Genomic DNA, 16589 nt, shown 5'->3' with positions numbered 1-16589 from the left:
AAGACATTTTGGTTCCTGGAGGAGGAGTAGATGAAACAACTTTTATTGGACCTTATGTTTGGGCTGATTCTTTGCTTTCAGAATCTGTTTACAGTTGTTCATTCTAGGATGTTTGTTTTGTAGTGTTGACTGAATTACTATAAGCCTCTTTCGGGTCCTGATAAGGCTGGTTAAGCAGCAGGTTGTAGTTAATAATTAAATAATTATTAATAATTAAATATTTAAATAAATAAATAAATAAAGTCTTTAATTGTTTTTTCCCCGCTTCCTCTTCTATTTCTATATTGCTTAATATTTCTTCATTCAATTTCCATCTACATTGTGATCTCACCTCCCCATGTAGGATTACCATTTGAGTTGTGATCTGATAAAGTCCTTGGTGATACAGTGGTACCTCGGGTTACATACGCTTCAGGTTACATACGCTTCAGGTTACAGACTCTGCTAACCAAGAAACAGTATCTTAGGTTAAGAACTTTGCTTCAGGATGAGAACAGTATTTGTGCTCCGGCGGTGTGGTGGCAGCAGGAGGCGCCATTAGCTAAAGTGGTATCTCAGGTTAAGAACAGTTTCAGGTTAAGAACGGACCTGCAGAATGAATTAAGTTCTTAACCTGAGGTACCACTGTATCTCTATTTTTTGTTTTACTCTTACTTTTGTTTTACTCTTTGTTTTACTCTACAATTCTTCCCTCCCACCTCCTCCTTTCCTCCTTACTCCTCTCTGTCTCTACCTATCTACTCTCCTTCTTCACTTTTTATTATTTATTTATTGAATTTATATACCGCCCTATATCCAGAGGTCTCAGGGCGGTTCACAGAAAAGATCAACATAAAAACCACAATATATATAATAAAAATAAAAACAACACAATAACCCCTGCCCCCGGCAAAAAAGCCACATTTTAAAACGATATAGGATGTCAATCAGATCAACCAAAGGCCTGCTTAAAAAGGAACGCTTTTGCCTGGCACCTAAAGGCACCAGGTGAGCTTCCATGGGGAGAGCATTCCACAGACGGGGAGCCACTGCAGAGAAGGCCTGTTCTCATGTTGCCATCCTCCGGACCTCTCAAGGAGGAGGCACAAGAGGGCCTCAGAAGATGATCTCAGGGTCCGGGTAGGTTCATATGGAAAGAGGCAGTTCTTGAGGTATTGTGGTCCTGAGCCGTTTTAAGGCTTTATAGGTCAAAACCAGCACTTTGAATTGGGCTCAGAAACTAATTGGTAGTCAATGCAGTCAGATCAGGATTGGTGTAATATGCTCACTGTCTTGCTCCAGTGAGCAACTGGGCCACTGAATTCTGCACTAGCTGAAGTTTCCAAACCATCTTCAGAGGCAGCCCAACGTATAGCACATTGCAGTAATCTAACCTTGAGGTTACCAGAGCATAGACAACACTAGTTAGGCTATCCCTGTCCAGACAGGGACGTAGCTGGGCCACCAGCCGAAGCTGATTGAAGGCACTTTGGGCCATTGAGGCCACCTGAGCCTTGAGCGACAGCAAAGGATCCAGGAGTACCCCCAAGCTATGAACCTGCTCCTTCAGGGGAAGTGTAACCCCATCAAGAGCAGGCGATCTCCCACCCATCTGGTCTAGGGAACCACCCACTAACAGTGCCTCAGACTTTTCTGGATTGAGTTTCAGGTTGTTGGCTCTCATCCATTACCGAGGCAAGACACTGGTCCAGCTCTGCCACTGCCTCACCTGCAGAAACTGCATTTCCTCTTTCTCCTTCTTCCACCTCCTCTTGTTGACATTCTACTAATTGTCCAAAGTATTTTTTATATTGTCTCACAAATGATCTGGCTTTCATTACTTCCACACATCCTTGTTTATTTCCTTTACTTACATCATAGGAGCCTACACAACACAAAACACTATTGCTGCATGTAGGTTTTATTTTATTTGTTTTTTATCTTATATTTTGGAAATGTACATCCAGGGGTTTTTTTCCTTTAAAATTTTTGGGCCCCCAAGAGAGTGGGGCCCTAAGCTATAGCTTGTTTAGCTTATACGTAAATCCGACACTGCCTCTGGGTATTCCCACTGGAATGAAACCTTTTTCTTCTTCTGTCAATTTGTATTCATTCCTTTTTTTAAAAAAAGTCTTACCAGGATTTCCTTTTAAGATGATGATTCTTTGTTCTTGAATTACCAGTGCTTTCCAAAAGTGGGCTTGCAGTACATTATCCTTGAAATTTCTGGAAATGGATATCACTAGGCAGTCGCCTGGTAATCTCTTACTTTTTGCACAAGGTGATTTCACTCTGTAAATTTTATCCACTGCTCTGTTGGCCTCTTCCTCTTCACTTTCCAGTAAATTTGCTAGATGATAATATAAAGTTATTTCTGATTTGGATGCTATGGCATGTGCAGTGCCAGATTTACATATAAGCTAAACAAACTATAGCTTAGGGCCCCCAAAAAAATTAAAAGGAAAAAAACTGGATGTACATTTCCAAAATATAAGATAAAAAACAAATAAAAAAAATGCACATTCAGCAACAGGGTTTCGTGTTGTGTAGGCTCCTATGATGTAAGTAATGGGACCCGCCTGCTAGCCTGCTCCCTAAAATATCACTGGTTTGCTCATTTCTATATATATAGGGTGCCTACATTCTGCATGGATTGGTTGCATGGCAACATGTACAAGTGGCTTTAGATACCTATTAGGTCCATAAATTACCATATAGCATATATTCAACACAAAAAACAGCAACAATTTGTTGTTGACAAAGGACAGCTGGATATATAAAGGGCCCCATTACCTTCAGTAGCTTAGGACCTCATCAAACCTAAATCCGGCCCTGCACATGTGTCATCAGTCATCTTTGCTTTTTGTCAATTTGTTCTTTTGCTCTCTTCCAGTTCTATTGCAATTGTTACTCTCACTTGTCCTTGAGTGCAGCTGTTGTTTTGTCTAAGTTATTATAGATTATTTCTCCTAACTTTCTCCTTAGGTAGAATTTGGGAATGCTCAAACGTAATTGATACTGGCCCTTATTAAAATATTGTTCTTTTAAAGTCCAGTTTATCAACTATTTGCAGATTCCATTTACTGTCCTTTTTTTACAAAGTTTTTTTTGTCCTGCTTGCACACAAATAATTTCCAAATTCTATTAATTTAATTGTCCGTCCCCCCACTCGTTTATGCACAGAGATGCGGGGTAAAGAAGTTGTCTTGTCTCAGAAAACACAAGGTATCAAATACAGTAGTACCTCGGTTTGCGAATGTAATCCATTCCGGAAGACCGTTCGACTTCCGAAATGTTTGAAAACCGAGGTGCAAAGGGCTGGCTGCAAGTTCAATTGGAAAAATTGAAAAACACGCAGCGGAAGCCATTCAACTTCTGAGGCGCGTTCAAAAATGGAAGCAATTATTTCTGGGTTTTTGGCGTTCGAAAACCAGAACGTTCAGCTTCCGAGACACTCAAAACCCAAGGTACCACTGTAAATCATAAATATTAGTCCTTTTTAATTATTATGTTTCCTCCTTAACACAAGTCTGTCTTCTGAGTTTTGTGTGTCCTCTTTAGAGATAAACAAAAAGAATGTTGTTACATTCTAACAGTAAACTTTCCCTTCTCTCATACTTTCTGCTATTTGCTTGTCCTGTTTATGGGTTTTCAACCTTGTCAACATTTTTGCTCCAGGTGAAGCATGCAGAGGGTATCCAAAGCATCCACTGAGGATCCCAGCCTGTGTGGGTGGGTGTACGCAAATCCGTGGGTGTGAGTGTGTGCCAAACTGGGTCTTTGACTGGATCTAGACACGTCAAAGACATGTTTCAGTTAAAAGCGTGGCAAACTTTGTATGAGAAATTGAGTAAAAGCACAAACAGAACTCCATAGCGCCATCTGGTGTCACTTGAGTATCTGAGGTCAGGCAGGAATTTTGCACATTTCTAGTGCCATGGCACTCATATAAACTCAAGTCATCACCCTTTTGTTTCTTCTGCTTCCCTGGATAGACAGCTACCACCCTATGCAAGCTTATTGGAAGCATTTCCCGCTGTGCATTTTCTGGCTAGATCCCACACCATACATATAAAGCCCATAACTTCTCACCAAAGAATCCTGGGAACTGTAATTTAAGGGTACCGGGAACTGTAGTTTGTGACAGGGAAATCCAGCTCCCAGAATTCTTTGGGGGAAGGTATGTACTTTAAATGTGCAATAGATGTACTTTGAATCTATGGTGTGGATCCGCCATCACAGTTCAGAACGGGCTAGCTGAAATCGAGCTAATTATGATTACTTTACTTTCAGGGGCTGCATGATTTACACAACTGGGTCTAACTCAGTGGTTTTCAACGGGTGGGTCGGGACCCACTAGTGGGTTGCAGCCTGATCCAAGGCGGGTCACGACAGAAGCACTACCACCACGCACATGCGTGTTAAAAGATTAAGAAATGGATCCCCCAAACGCATGTTTGAGTTAAAAGTAAGTCTTGGGTCTGAAAAGGTTGAAGACACCTGACCTGACACACTTCGTGCGTGCAAATCCAGTCCACAAGCCTATTCATAAAACAGGTGTGCGGGGAAAGTGGTGTGTGTGTGGATAAATTAATCCGAATTAAAGTGTAGCTTTACACGAGACTCCCTTGATATATTTTGGAGAACAACTCCGCGGCAGGACGGGATGAGGGTGGGGACTAGGAGACGGAGTCCACAACACCTGGAATGAAAAGCTGCACCCGATTTCCCACCGAAAACTCGCCGGTAACCGGGCTGGAGCGCGGCAGCCACGCCCCGATTCCGTACCGAGTTTGGCGCGCAAAAGCGCATGGAAGCGCAGGGCGGCGTTCCGAAGCAGCGGCGCGTCTGGGGAGCGGGACAAACCGAATTGGCTGCGAGGGGCCTTTGGGAAAGCGGCGGCGGCTCCCCGAGGCCCCAGGGCCCTTTCACCTGCCGAAGGGGGGTGGCGCCCTTCCCCTTCTCCCCGCCCCCTCGGCGCCTCCGCCCCGCTCCTTCCCCAGGTAGAGCGTCGTCGAGGGGCGGCGCGCAGGCTCCGGGGCGGGGAGGGAAGGCAGCAGAGGGAGGCGCTCCGGCGGCCCGGCCGGGAGGTGGTTTTGCCCTCGTGTTGGGCGAGCACGCCTCGCTTCCTTTCCGCCGGCTTCCTTGTTTGACAGTCGAGCGGGGCAATCCGGTCCCTCCCGCCGCTCTCCGCCCCACCCACCTACCCGCCTGCCTGCCTGCCTGCGCCCTTTTCCCAACGGCGACGCGCAGCCTGAGCGCTGGAAGTGGAGGGTCGGAAACAGATGAGTGGAAGGAAGGCGGGCGCGCGGGAACGGCCTGGCGACTCGCACCGACGGCGCTGAGGCGGCCGAGGGCAGCGCAACTTCCGCGGGGTCGTCGCTAAGTAAGTGCGCGGCTCGCTCGCTTTCTCTTTGCCCCGTCTGTTGCTGCTGGGGCTGCTTCTTCCACCACCACCGCCTCCTCCTTTCTCTTTCTCCTTTCTCGCCTGTGTCACTTGCTTCCTCCCCTGCCCTCGCTGAAATAGTTTCTTGAGGAGGTGTGAATGGTTTCTTGCCTGGGTCCTCCTTCGCCTTTTTTGTTCCCGCGCTTCCTCCCCTTTCTCTCTCCCCGCGCCCCCGCCCCTGTCCCGACAGTGTGTATTTCTGGCCATGTTGCAAGGCTGTGTCTGCTTCCTCAGCCTGCCTGTTTCCCCGCCGGGGATGAGGTGCTACTAAGGCAGCATGGATGCAGCTTGGAACTTCCCTCATTTCATCATGCACTTGCCTTGGGCCTTCTCTCTTCCTTGTCACTTGGCTTCTCTTTCCGCCCACCCGCCCCGAAGTTTTATTCCAGTGACAAACCAGCAGATCTCGCCTCCAATTCTTTCTTTCCCCCAACTTTTCTGTAAGTTCGAGCAGCAGGAAACCTCTAGCTATGGATAACACATGTATAACATGTTTATTTACTCAGAAGGTGAAAATAGTTCACAATGAAAATGTATGCCATATTTATTTACTCAGAAGTAGGCTTGATATCTGCCTGGTTTACTTCCAAGTAAGTGTACAGAGAGTTTACAGTGTTGGTTGTGTCCTCGTTCGTTTTCTTTATGATTGGTTAAAGTGTTTTTTTATAATCCAAATATCCTGCTTTCTATCAGCATACAGAAAGGGAAAATAAGTCAAGGTGGCCTTTAGCAGTAAAAAATAAATAAAAACAGAAGCACAACATACTTACATTAGGCCACCATCATGATAAAACACAAGCGGTAACTATGTTAGTCCATTGCAGCAGACACAGCAAAAAGGTCTGTGGCCTAATTTTGGAGGGGGGAGAACGGCAAGGCAATCCTAGCAGAGTCTTGTGGTGCTTTAAAGGCTCATTGCTTCTACAATCCTAACCATGCCTCCTCAGAAGTAAACACTATTGACTGCAGTGGGGCATATTCCCAGATAGGTGTGCTTATGATTGCAACTTTTTATGAAGCAAGTTTCTGTGAATTAGGGTCCACATCATCAGATGCATGACACAAGGAGCTACCGATTCCAGCAAAGGCAGCAATTCAAAAAACCAGAACCAAGATGGATATAAATAGGAATAACATTTACTTACCTGCAGAAGATTAGTTTTTTCAAGTACAGACTTTTTAAAAAGTCTGCAATACAGGAATATTTTCCCCAATGTGGGGCTCAAACCTATGACCCTGAAATTACAGTCTCATGGCCTATCAAAAGTCCCAAAGTTGTATACTCATGAGAAGGTCATGGACACATCCAGTTGTATGTTTGTATGGTCCTTTCCTTGCAATTGGGGGCCTTGATTAGCCAGTGTTTCCCACTGCATGGCAGAGCCCTTTGTGCATAGATCCTTTCTGCTTAATGTTGTACATGGCATTGCAGAGGGCTGTGCTAATCAGGGGTGCTTCCCCCCCCCCCATTCTCAGTGTACAAGAAGAACATTTGACCACTTATCTGCTGCATCCAGTGCCAGATAACTGCATAGGATTACAGCCTATTAAGTAGAGTGGGTTGGTGCTATTGCACTGCAAAGTATAGGTTGAGTCCTTGAAGCATTCATTTAAAGTAGATACTCCAAGAATCCTGGGAATTATAGTTTACCCCACATACAGAGCTACAGCTCCCACTAACTACAGTTCCCAGGATTCTTGGGGTTGGGGATAATGTGCTTTATATGTATGGCATGTATGCAGCTGAAGATGTATAGCCATGATTGTCAGATGCATTATTTACAACCTCATGGGAAAGTCTTTTGTGGAAAAGGACAGTGATGGTAGAGAAATGAGTGTGCAAATTTGCTTCCTTTATATTGGCATTCTTTACGTTGGCACAAATCTGCATCCATTATATCTAGTGGTTAGACGTTATAAGGCTATTGCAAATATTGCACAACTTAGTCCATTCGGCTGATATCACAAGAAATACCTCTGTAATGATGGTGCATTCTAAACTGTACCCAGTTGGGGTTAGGCATATCTTGCTTTGTGGTGAATGTGTGTTTTTGCACTAGGGTGAAATGACTATGAATTACAACTCATCGGTTCTGTTATCTGCTGCTTGAAGATTACAGATGTTTATCATGCTGCATGCCACTGTTGTCAGTGCCAAGGCCGTATGTGCTACTGCAAACACTGCCTTGTCAATGGTCACTGCAATTGATTTTCTTATACATAATTATATCTGATCTTTTAGCATTTGGTTTGACCTCATTCCTCTTTGTTCCCATCCCACCCAACTGTGGGTGTATGTGTATCTCACATGCCTGACAAGTTAGAATTATGCTTCTGAAGTGGACTCTGGTCCCTGGAAGGTTATCGCAAAAAATTGCTCTTGCCTTTCAGGTGGTATAATACTGTCTTCTTTTCTAAAACAGGTATCACCAGCCCAGTGTCTGCAGATACAGTGGTACCTCGAGTTACAAACGCCTCAGGTTACAAACACTTCAGGTTACAAACTCCGCTAACCTGAAAGAGTTACCTCAAGTTGAGAATTTTGCCCCCAGGATGAGAACGGAAATCGTGTGCCAGTGGCAGCAAGAGGCCCCATTAGCGAAAGCACGCCTCTAGTTAAGAACAGTTTCAGGTTAAGAGCGGACCTCCGGAACGAATTAAGTTCGTAACTAGACGTACCACTGTACTGGCTTTCACTGGTGCCCCACAATCTGAGCTTTCATTTATTTACAAAAGTCAGTCTCTAGCCCTCCTAGAAAGGAAGTTAGGGAACAAAATGTGCAGGTACCTTCTCAGAGATTTCTGTGAAATGAGAGTGTTGTGACCACCTTGTATATTTTTCCTGGTACGGAGGAATGCTCCCTGATGCTATGAGACAGCAACAGTACATGTGTGTGGTTGGAAGTGTAAAATCAATACTTAGTGATTTCCACAGCTAGGACTGTGGTAAGACATAGCTTACTTCCCACAGCATGCACAAGGTTGTTGAGGGTGGCTGTCTCTGATTTTGTGTTATGTCACACCCATACCTCATAGCACCTATTTTGTGACTTGTACCCTCACAGTCTCTCAAAATTCAAAATGGGTCCCCTGGTCCGAAAAGGTTGGCAACCTCCTGTCCTGAAGAAATTGTAGAAATCTGAGTCTTCCACTAACAAGGCACTGAATCCTTCCCACTGTACTTGCTCCTGTGAGCAGCCTGGGTGCTGCATTCTGCACTAGCTGCAGCTTCTAGACCTGATACAAGGGCAGCTCCATATGAAGCACATTACAGTAATCAAGCCTTGAGGCTAGCAATGCACATAGCACTGTGCTCAGGCTTTTGTGCTTCAGGAATGGCCACAGCTGGAATATCAGCCCGAGTTACAGAGATTAGAGATACAGCTACTTTAGCTTGTTAAATTACATGTGTTGCTTACATTTTCCTTTATGTGAGCTTGTAGACTTGGGGTTTTTAACAGCTTTTTAATGGGGGCTTCAAGAACTCATACAGGGAATTTCCTAAATGTGTTATTGAAAGCAGAAACTGCAGTTTGGCAAATGGTGCAAGTCTGTGAGTTCCAAAATGCACCATTTATCCTTGTTGTTTATTGCAGTTTCACTTAAATATCCTAAGAAAGCGCTTTCTAGAGTCTTTCCTGCCATATGATCATTAATCTTCAATGCCACCTAATAATATTTCTTAGCCTTTGGACAAGGCCAGTGAACTTAAATAAAATCTGCCTTTGAACCATTGATCTTCGGCAGTAAAACCAGTATTAACCTAAAATATATTATTAAGATGCTGCTGTAACGTCTTGTTGCTGAAGTATCTTGTGCTGAGATCCTGTAAGGCTGTAAATGTTCATTTTTGTGTGATGAGAGAGTCATGCCCGAGATCACTAAATGAAACTTGGTGAGATGACTACATCTGATTTGATATTATGGCTTTCGCATTCTACAGTGCCTGGAAAATGAACTCATAGCAGTAAAGTGTGGGTTGTGATGCAGCGGAAAACTCCCTTCCTGCCATCTGGCCAGGAACTCTGCCTTGCTGTTTTGTGTATGTGTGTGTTTAACAGATCATTCGCCTGTATCTGGGATGTGCCTATAGTAGAAGCTGAAACCTAGATGGATAGACTGCATTTACTCTGGAGATGTAAGTCCTGAATGTTCATGATTCTATGTGTTGGACTAGGCCTGTGTTTCCAAAACTTAGGTCTCCAGCTGTTTTTGGACTACAACTCCCATCATCTCTAGCTAGCAGGACCAGTGTTCAGGGGTGATGGGAATTGTAGTCCAAAAACAGCTGGAGACCCAAGTTTGGGAAACACTGGGCTAGGCCTTGCGGGGGACCAGGGTTCAAACATCCACCCAGTCATGAAGCTCACTGGATGACCTTCAGCCAGTCAGCCTAACTTGCCTCACAGGGTTGTTGTGTGGGGATTAAATTAGGACGGAGAAAACTCTGTATGCTATCTTGAGCTCCTTGGAGAAAAAGGTGGTATAGAAATGCAATACAGTGGTACCTCGGGTTAAGTACTTAATTTGTTCTGGAGGTCCGTTCTTAACCTGAAACTGTTCTTAACCTGAAGCACCGCTTTAGCTAATGGGGCCTCCTGCTGCCGCCGTGCCACTGGAGCCCGATTTCTGTTCTTATCCTGAAGCAAAGTTCTTAACCTGAAGCACTATTTCTGGCTTAGTGGAGTGTGTAACCTGAAGCGTATGTAACCTGAGGCATCACTGTAAATAAAAAATACTGGATTGTTGGCAAGATTGAGAGAATGCTGTTCAAAAGTGATATGAACAGTTTTAAAGTTCTCTATAAATGCTTACTACCTGCTAACTCTCACATACAAAATGGTCCTTAGCTCTCAAAAAAAATAATTGAGAACTGACTCTAAGAATGAGGACCAAGAAGAGTACAGAACAGTAGCTTCCATCATCCATGAGCTCTTACTAAAAGTAATGCTTCAGCGCCTAAGCTGTGTATAGCAGCTACAGTGGTTTCTTCCATTTGGTCAAACAGCACTTTTGATGGGTGCTGTCTGTGAATTCCATTGATTATAAGGTTTGTGGCTTACACCCACTGCTTAATGACCAAAAGGCTTCTATTGGGTTCCATATAAATAGAAACCTATAATGAGCAATTAATATTAGGCTATTAAATGATGCTGAATCCTAAGTGCTTCTGCTTGGCAAGGCTTTGACCTACTCATCAGCCAAGCCCTTTCTGTGTTTTCCAGAGCTGTGGAGGAAACTGTTGCTTTCGGTTTACTTGGGCATGTTGTGAAACTGGTAGAAAAGTCATCTTGTCTTTGAGATCTCATTTGTCTTGAGCGTTCTGTGAATAACACTGTAATGCTTTTACTTCATTTTTAGAAAACCACTCCCCTTTTAATTTTCCCTTGTAACTTAGACATCATTGGTCTGTTTGCCATATTAATTTTTAAATGGCCCAAACAACATTCTGCAGAATTGTTACATCTGACAAAGTGGACCCTAGTTTACTGTATGAAAGATGTGCTCAGTGTGCCACAAAAATGTCCTTTTTTAATTCTGCAGTGTTTTTCTTGCCTACTGATTCTGAGTTATTAGAGAGGGTTTTAATAACTTTTTCTGTTGCACCACATACCCTAGGAAGAGCAAACCATGACCCCCCCCTTTTCTTGCAAAGTCTAACTTCCCACTTTGTATTAAAAATATATGAACATGCCAGCTAGTTCTCTGTTTTCCCATTCTATGTGATTGCATTGAAGAAGAAGTTGTGTGTAGGGTATTACCAAAGAGGGAAGACAATGCAACACTTATATCTTAAAGCGGGGGGTAGAGAACCCCCATCAGCCCCAGCTTATGTTCAGGGACAAGGGAAGTTATAGTCCAGCAACATCTGGAAGGCCACAGATGTTCACCACCTGTGTCTTAAAGGCTTTTGGATCTAATTAGGATAGTGGCAAGGTTTGCCACTGTTTTCAGAGAAATGTCCTAAGTTACTCTGTAGTGTTTTCATGTTACTTATAAATGATGTGAATACCTTTTAGCTCGGAGAAGGCCAATGAAGAAAAACTTCCTTGTGGTGCCAAATGATTCCTCCATTTTCCTGTTTGCTCAGATGAGATCAGTATCTTGTGCACAAAAGCTCAAAGAAAGAATGAAGCTGACAAGATTCCTGTTTTGTGTAGTATTTCCTGCTGTTCTTCATACATGCATAAAAAGGAGCAAATATAGAAAACTCTCCAAAAATGCACATATCCTTGTTTTTGTAGCCCCAGCTTAGTAGCAGGCAGTGTTTAATAAAACAAAAACAAAAAATGTATTACATTTTTGTCCCACCCTTTCTCTAGACTGCTCAGGACATGATCAGTCAGGCTCCAGTTCCCCCATGCCCCCGATGACTCTTATCTCCCATCAGTTCCAGCCAGCATGGTCAATAATCAGAGATTATAGCAATTGTATTGGAACATCTGGAGGGCCCATAGTTGGGTAAGATTGCCATTCATGGTTCTTTTCCGCCCCCCCCCCCCATGCTTTGATTGTGCTCACCACATTTCAAAAATGAGCAAAACTAAACCTTTCATGTTGAAACAGAATCAAAACAACAAAGTAGCAAGACAGCCCCAGTGAGCACTACCATTAATGCCACGTTTAAATATTATTATTATTAGTAGTAGTAGTAGTAGTAGTAGTTTATTTGTCCCCTACCCTTCTGGCTGGGTTTCCCTAGCCACTCTGGGCGACTTCCAGCAAAATATTAAAAAATACAATAGAAGAAGAAGAAGAGTTTGGATTTGATATCCCGCTTTATCACTACCCGAAGGAGTCTCAAAGCGGCTAACAGTCTTCTTTCTCTTCCCTCCCACAACAAACACTCTGTGAGGTGAGTGAGGCTGAGAGACTTCAAAGAAGTGTGACTAGCCCAGGTCACCCAGCAGCTGCATGTGGAGGAGCGAAGACGCGACCCAGTTCACCAGATTACGAGTCTACCGCTCCTAACCACTACACCTTAACATTAAAACTTCACAAAACACTGACTATTGAAAACAACTCAAAAGTTTTTTTTAGAATGAAAAGGTCCGCAGCTAAACGCAGTCTGATAAGTGGGCTTCAAAGATGACTTGCTGTGTTTCCTTCAGCACTCGGTCAGTTATGCCATCTTTTCCAATCTGGCCAGAATCTGTGGTCCCAGCAAAGTGGACAGGAGCTGAAACAAATGAGGAGATGACCAGAGGGAGAGCCCAATTTGCCAGACACCCAACATGATAGAACCAATCTTGATCGTGCATTAGAATTCTACCCGTTTAATGTGTGTTGCAATATTGCTTTCCTAACTGGTTTTTGCAGCTTTTCTGAAAGTCTGTCAGCGCAAAAACGCCTCCCTTCCTGGGAAGTCAGGCACTGTGCTGGCAGCCTCATCTTGTTAGTGACAGGAAGCTGACTCTGCACAGACCTGTCATTGTGCAAGCTGAATATCCTGGGAGCAGGCAGAGACAAAATGCCCATCTCCAGCAAGGCTGTGGACATCTGTGCATTCGGGTCTACGTTCTTGACAAGGAAACAATGCCTATCTGATGATCAAATCTGCGTCTTAAAGCAGTAGAAAAACAGCAGGACATTTCTTAGGAGATGAGGGGGAATCTACACCAGCTTAAAGTTTGTAAGACTGGCTCGCCAGTAGACCAGTTTCAACACAAACTGTGCCTGCCCTGGAAGAATACGCATGTAAAAAAATAGAGCATAAGATATCCGTGGATGTTTTTCTTTCAGAAAAATGCATGAGCAGAGTGGGAGCAGAAGTCTAGTGTTTGCTTATTACAATATGCATTCTTGTGTGATGTTTGGCACCTAGCGTGTACAGTGGTACCTCGGGTTACATACGCTTCAGGTTACAGACTCCGCTAACCTAGAAATAGTACCTCGCGTTAAGAACTTTGCTTCAGGTTGAGAACAGAAATCGTGCCCCGGTGGCGCGGCAGCAGCAGGAGGCCCCATTAGCTAAAGTGGTGTTTCAGGTTAAGAACAGTTTCAGGTTAAGTACAGACCTCCGGAACGAATTAAGTACTTAACCCGAGGTACCACTGTATATCTTGAGTTTCTAACACTGCTTCAGCTTCGAGCTGCAAAGCAGGCATGGCGAAGATGTCTTCTACGGGCCATTCTGTTAGGAGGCAAAAATGCGGAAAATTGCCTTGGTGCTTGCTTAGCCTTGCCAACTGTTTCACAGCCTTGCGATTCTGTGAACAACATGTACTAATGGAAGTTTTGGATGTGGTTGCCCTCTTTCTTTTTCCTCTTCTTCTTCTTCCCAGAGCCATGCAACAGCTGCTGGACTCCCACCCTGAATCCCCAGCAGGCTCTTGCATCTGCCTTCTTGCTTTCCAAAGGGTGGGTGTTCGCTGACATTCTCCTGTCGGATCAGGAACTTTCCCCCTACACAGCTGTGTTTTTAAATTGTGTTCAGCGGCTGGTGGAAGAATCCTGCAAACTTCATAAGCAAGTGCTACAGAGGGTATGGTATGTTCAGATGCGTTTTGGGGAAAATTCTCTTCATTTGCTTCCACTCTCCGCTTAGAAGAGTGTGAATAATTACAGCGGAAACGTTTGTAATGGCTTTTCCGTAATGTATGGCTGGTCTCATATCTGGAAGCAAACGATCCACAGTGTAACCTGACCCCCCCCCAACATTGCAGGTGGGGGGCAGTGACAACTGTATTCTGTTTCTAGAAGTGAAACTAGCTTTGGTGGGGGATGGAGAGCAAAGGAAGGCATGTTGCTCCATAATGGAGAAAAATGTCCAAACAAGGTTCTCCTAATATATACACACACACACACACACACACACACACACACACACACACACATTATTCCTAGTTATGTATACTGTTGGGTTAGTGGTAGAAGGATGTAAAGTGGTATAGCTAAGAAGAAACTATGAATGTGCTTCCATTTTATATCCAATGTATTTAGTATTTTAAGGGTTCCTCCAAACCTGAAACTTAAATAAGCACAAGTACAGTGGTACCTCAGGTTATAGACTCTTCAGGTTATAGACTCTGCTAACCCAGAAACAGTACCTCGGGTTAAGAACTTTGCTTCAGGATGAGAACAGAAATCGCAAGGAGGCGGTGCGGTGGCAGCAGCGGGAGGCCCCATTAGCTAAAATGGTACCTCAGGTTAAGAACAGATTCAGGTTAAGAACGGACCTCCGGAACGAATTAAGTTCTTAACCCGAGGTACCACTGTACTGAGAATTCTGAATTTGAAAAGCTTCTGTTAAATATTCAGTTATATTGCTTTTTGAGAGCTGTTATTGCAGTTGAAATGCATCTGACTAAATTTCACATGAAACTTGCACATAAATCTACTTGACTGTGTTCAGAGAATTCTTGGCCTCTCTTCCGCCATGCTTCCTGTAAGCTTCCCCTTTTCCTGTCCAAGAGAAACTCGCCACCACAGCCTGCAGCATATTCATCCTACATGCGCAGAGCTAACTTAGTCCCAGCTTTCCATGCCTACCTGATTCTACTGCTAGCACCTGAAAGCCTGAAAAAGGAGAGGCTCCTGTTCTGACCTGAAAGGGTCCAACTTTTCTTCTTAGGCCTCACTAACTGAATGATGTTGGCTTAGGTGGAGGGAGGAACACAGGAGAGGTGTAGATTCATAATGACTGATATTCTCCAATAGACATCAAGACACCTTCCAGTGCAAACCTAACCATAGTCTGCTCAGAAACAAGTCCTACTGAATACAATGGGACTTATTCCCAGGTAAGTAATCTTAGGACTGCAGGCTTTGTTATTAGGAAAGTTTAGAACACCTCCATGTTTAATGGTTGATATACATGGTCTTGTTCTGCGTTTATAACAACTTTGAACTAATACTGTACCCCCAGAGGGATTTGTGGGGACTTGGCCCCCTCAGGGAGATTTCGGGGTCCTTTCTTGAACTTTGAGGGATTTTTTAAAAATGCAAGCATTCAGCTTGTTTACTTGTGTGGCGATAGAAGGAAAAGCAGTAGTCGATATCCTACATCTCCCCCCACCCCATCCACCCCCCAGTCTTCCGGCCAGTGGATAAAATGTGATATTTTTATCTTAAACCTCGGTTCCCGAATGCCTCTGTTACCGTACGTTTTGGCTCCCGAATGCCAAAAATCTGGAAGTAAATGTTCCGGTGTCTGAACGTTTTTCAAAACCCGAGTGTATGACGCAGCTTCTGCTTGAATGCAGGAAGCTCTTGCAACCAATCGGAAGCCGCGCCTCGGTTGTTGAACGTTTCGGAAGTCGAACGGTTTTCCGGAACGGATTACGTTCGACAACCGAGGTTTGACTGTACAGTGGTACCTCGGGTTAAGAACTTAATTCGTTCCAGAGGTCCGCTCTTAACCTGAAACTGTTCTTAACCTGAGGTACCACTTTAGTTAATGGGGCCTCCCGCGCCACCGCCGCACGATTTCTGTTCTCATCCTGAAGCAAAGTTCTTAACCCAAGGTACTATTTCTGGGTTAGTGGAGTCTGTAACCTGAAGCGTCTGTAACCTGAAGCATCTGTAACCTGAGGTACTACTGTATTAATATTCAGTACAATCAACTTTTTCAAATATATAAACCTGTTAACCTATCCTTAGAAAAGTTCTGGCTGTTTTGCATGGGTTCACACCCACCCACTCACTATGTCCATAAGAGCATAAGAAGAACCCTGCTGGATCAGGTGAATGGCCCATCTAGTCCAGCATCCTGTTTTCATGGGGGCAGACCAGGTTTCTGTGGTGTTCATGCAAGCAGGACTTAATCGCAGCAGCACTGCCCACCTGCAATTCCCAGAAACTGGTATTCAAAGAGCTCCAACAGTTTAGGTAGACCACAGCCGTCCTGGCTAGCAGCTCCTGATAATCTTTGTTGAATCCTTTTTAAAAGCCACACAAGACACCACAGCCTCTGCAGTAGCGAGTTCCATAGCTAAACTCCATGAAGAAGTACTCGGTGACCTCCCCCCACAAAGAAGTATGTATGTGCTCCCAAGCCACAAAAGTTCTGGCTGCAGGCTTGGCCCGACTTCTGAGACTGCAGCTGCTGAGCAGCTGGTCAGCACAGATCTTCTCACAGTGTGAGCTGTGGTATGAATGGTTGTGTGCCTTGAAGCCTACCAGCTTCTTCTTCGTTGCAAAGAGTGGGACAAAGAGAGCATTG

General features: G+C 44.3%; 1 protein-coding gene across 2 annotated transcripts in view; it reads left to right on the top strand.

Annotated features, from left to right (window-relative positions):
• The first annotated feature begins 4829 nt into the window (after nucleotides 1–4829).
• The window catches only part of RHBDF2 (rhomboid 5 homolog 2), a 59618-nt gene continuing 47858 nt past the window's right edge, over nucleotides 4830–16589 (top strand). Inside the window, exon 1 of one of the 2 annotated variants that reach the window (XM_077924239.1) lies at nucleotides 4830–5365. The gene's annotated coding sequence lies outside the window, so the exon portion shown is untranslated. The remainder of the gene's footprint in view (nucleotides 5366–16589) is intronic. The other variant, XM_028717017.2, reaches the window with a different exon arrangement.

Source organism: Podarcis muralis, chromosome 2 (genome assembly GCF_964188315.1).
Source record: "Podarcis muralis chromosome 2, rPodMur119.hap1.1, whole genome shotgun sequence".
NCBI classification, from domain to species: domain Eukaryota; kingdom Metazoa; phylum Chordata; class Lepidosauria; order Squamata; family Lacertidae; genus Podarcis; species Podarcis muralis.
This window is presented reverse-complemented; position numbering and strand designations above follow the sequence as displayed.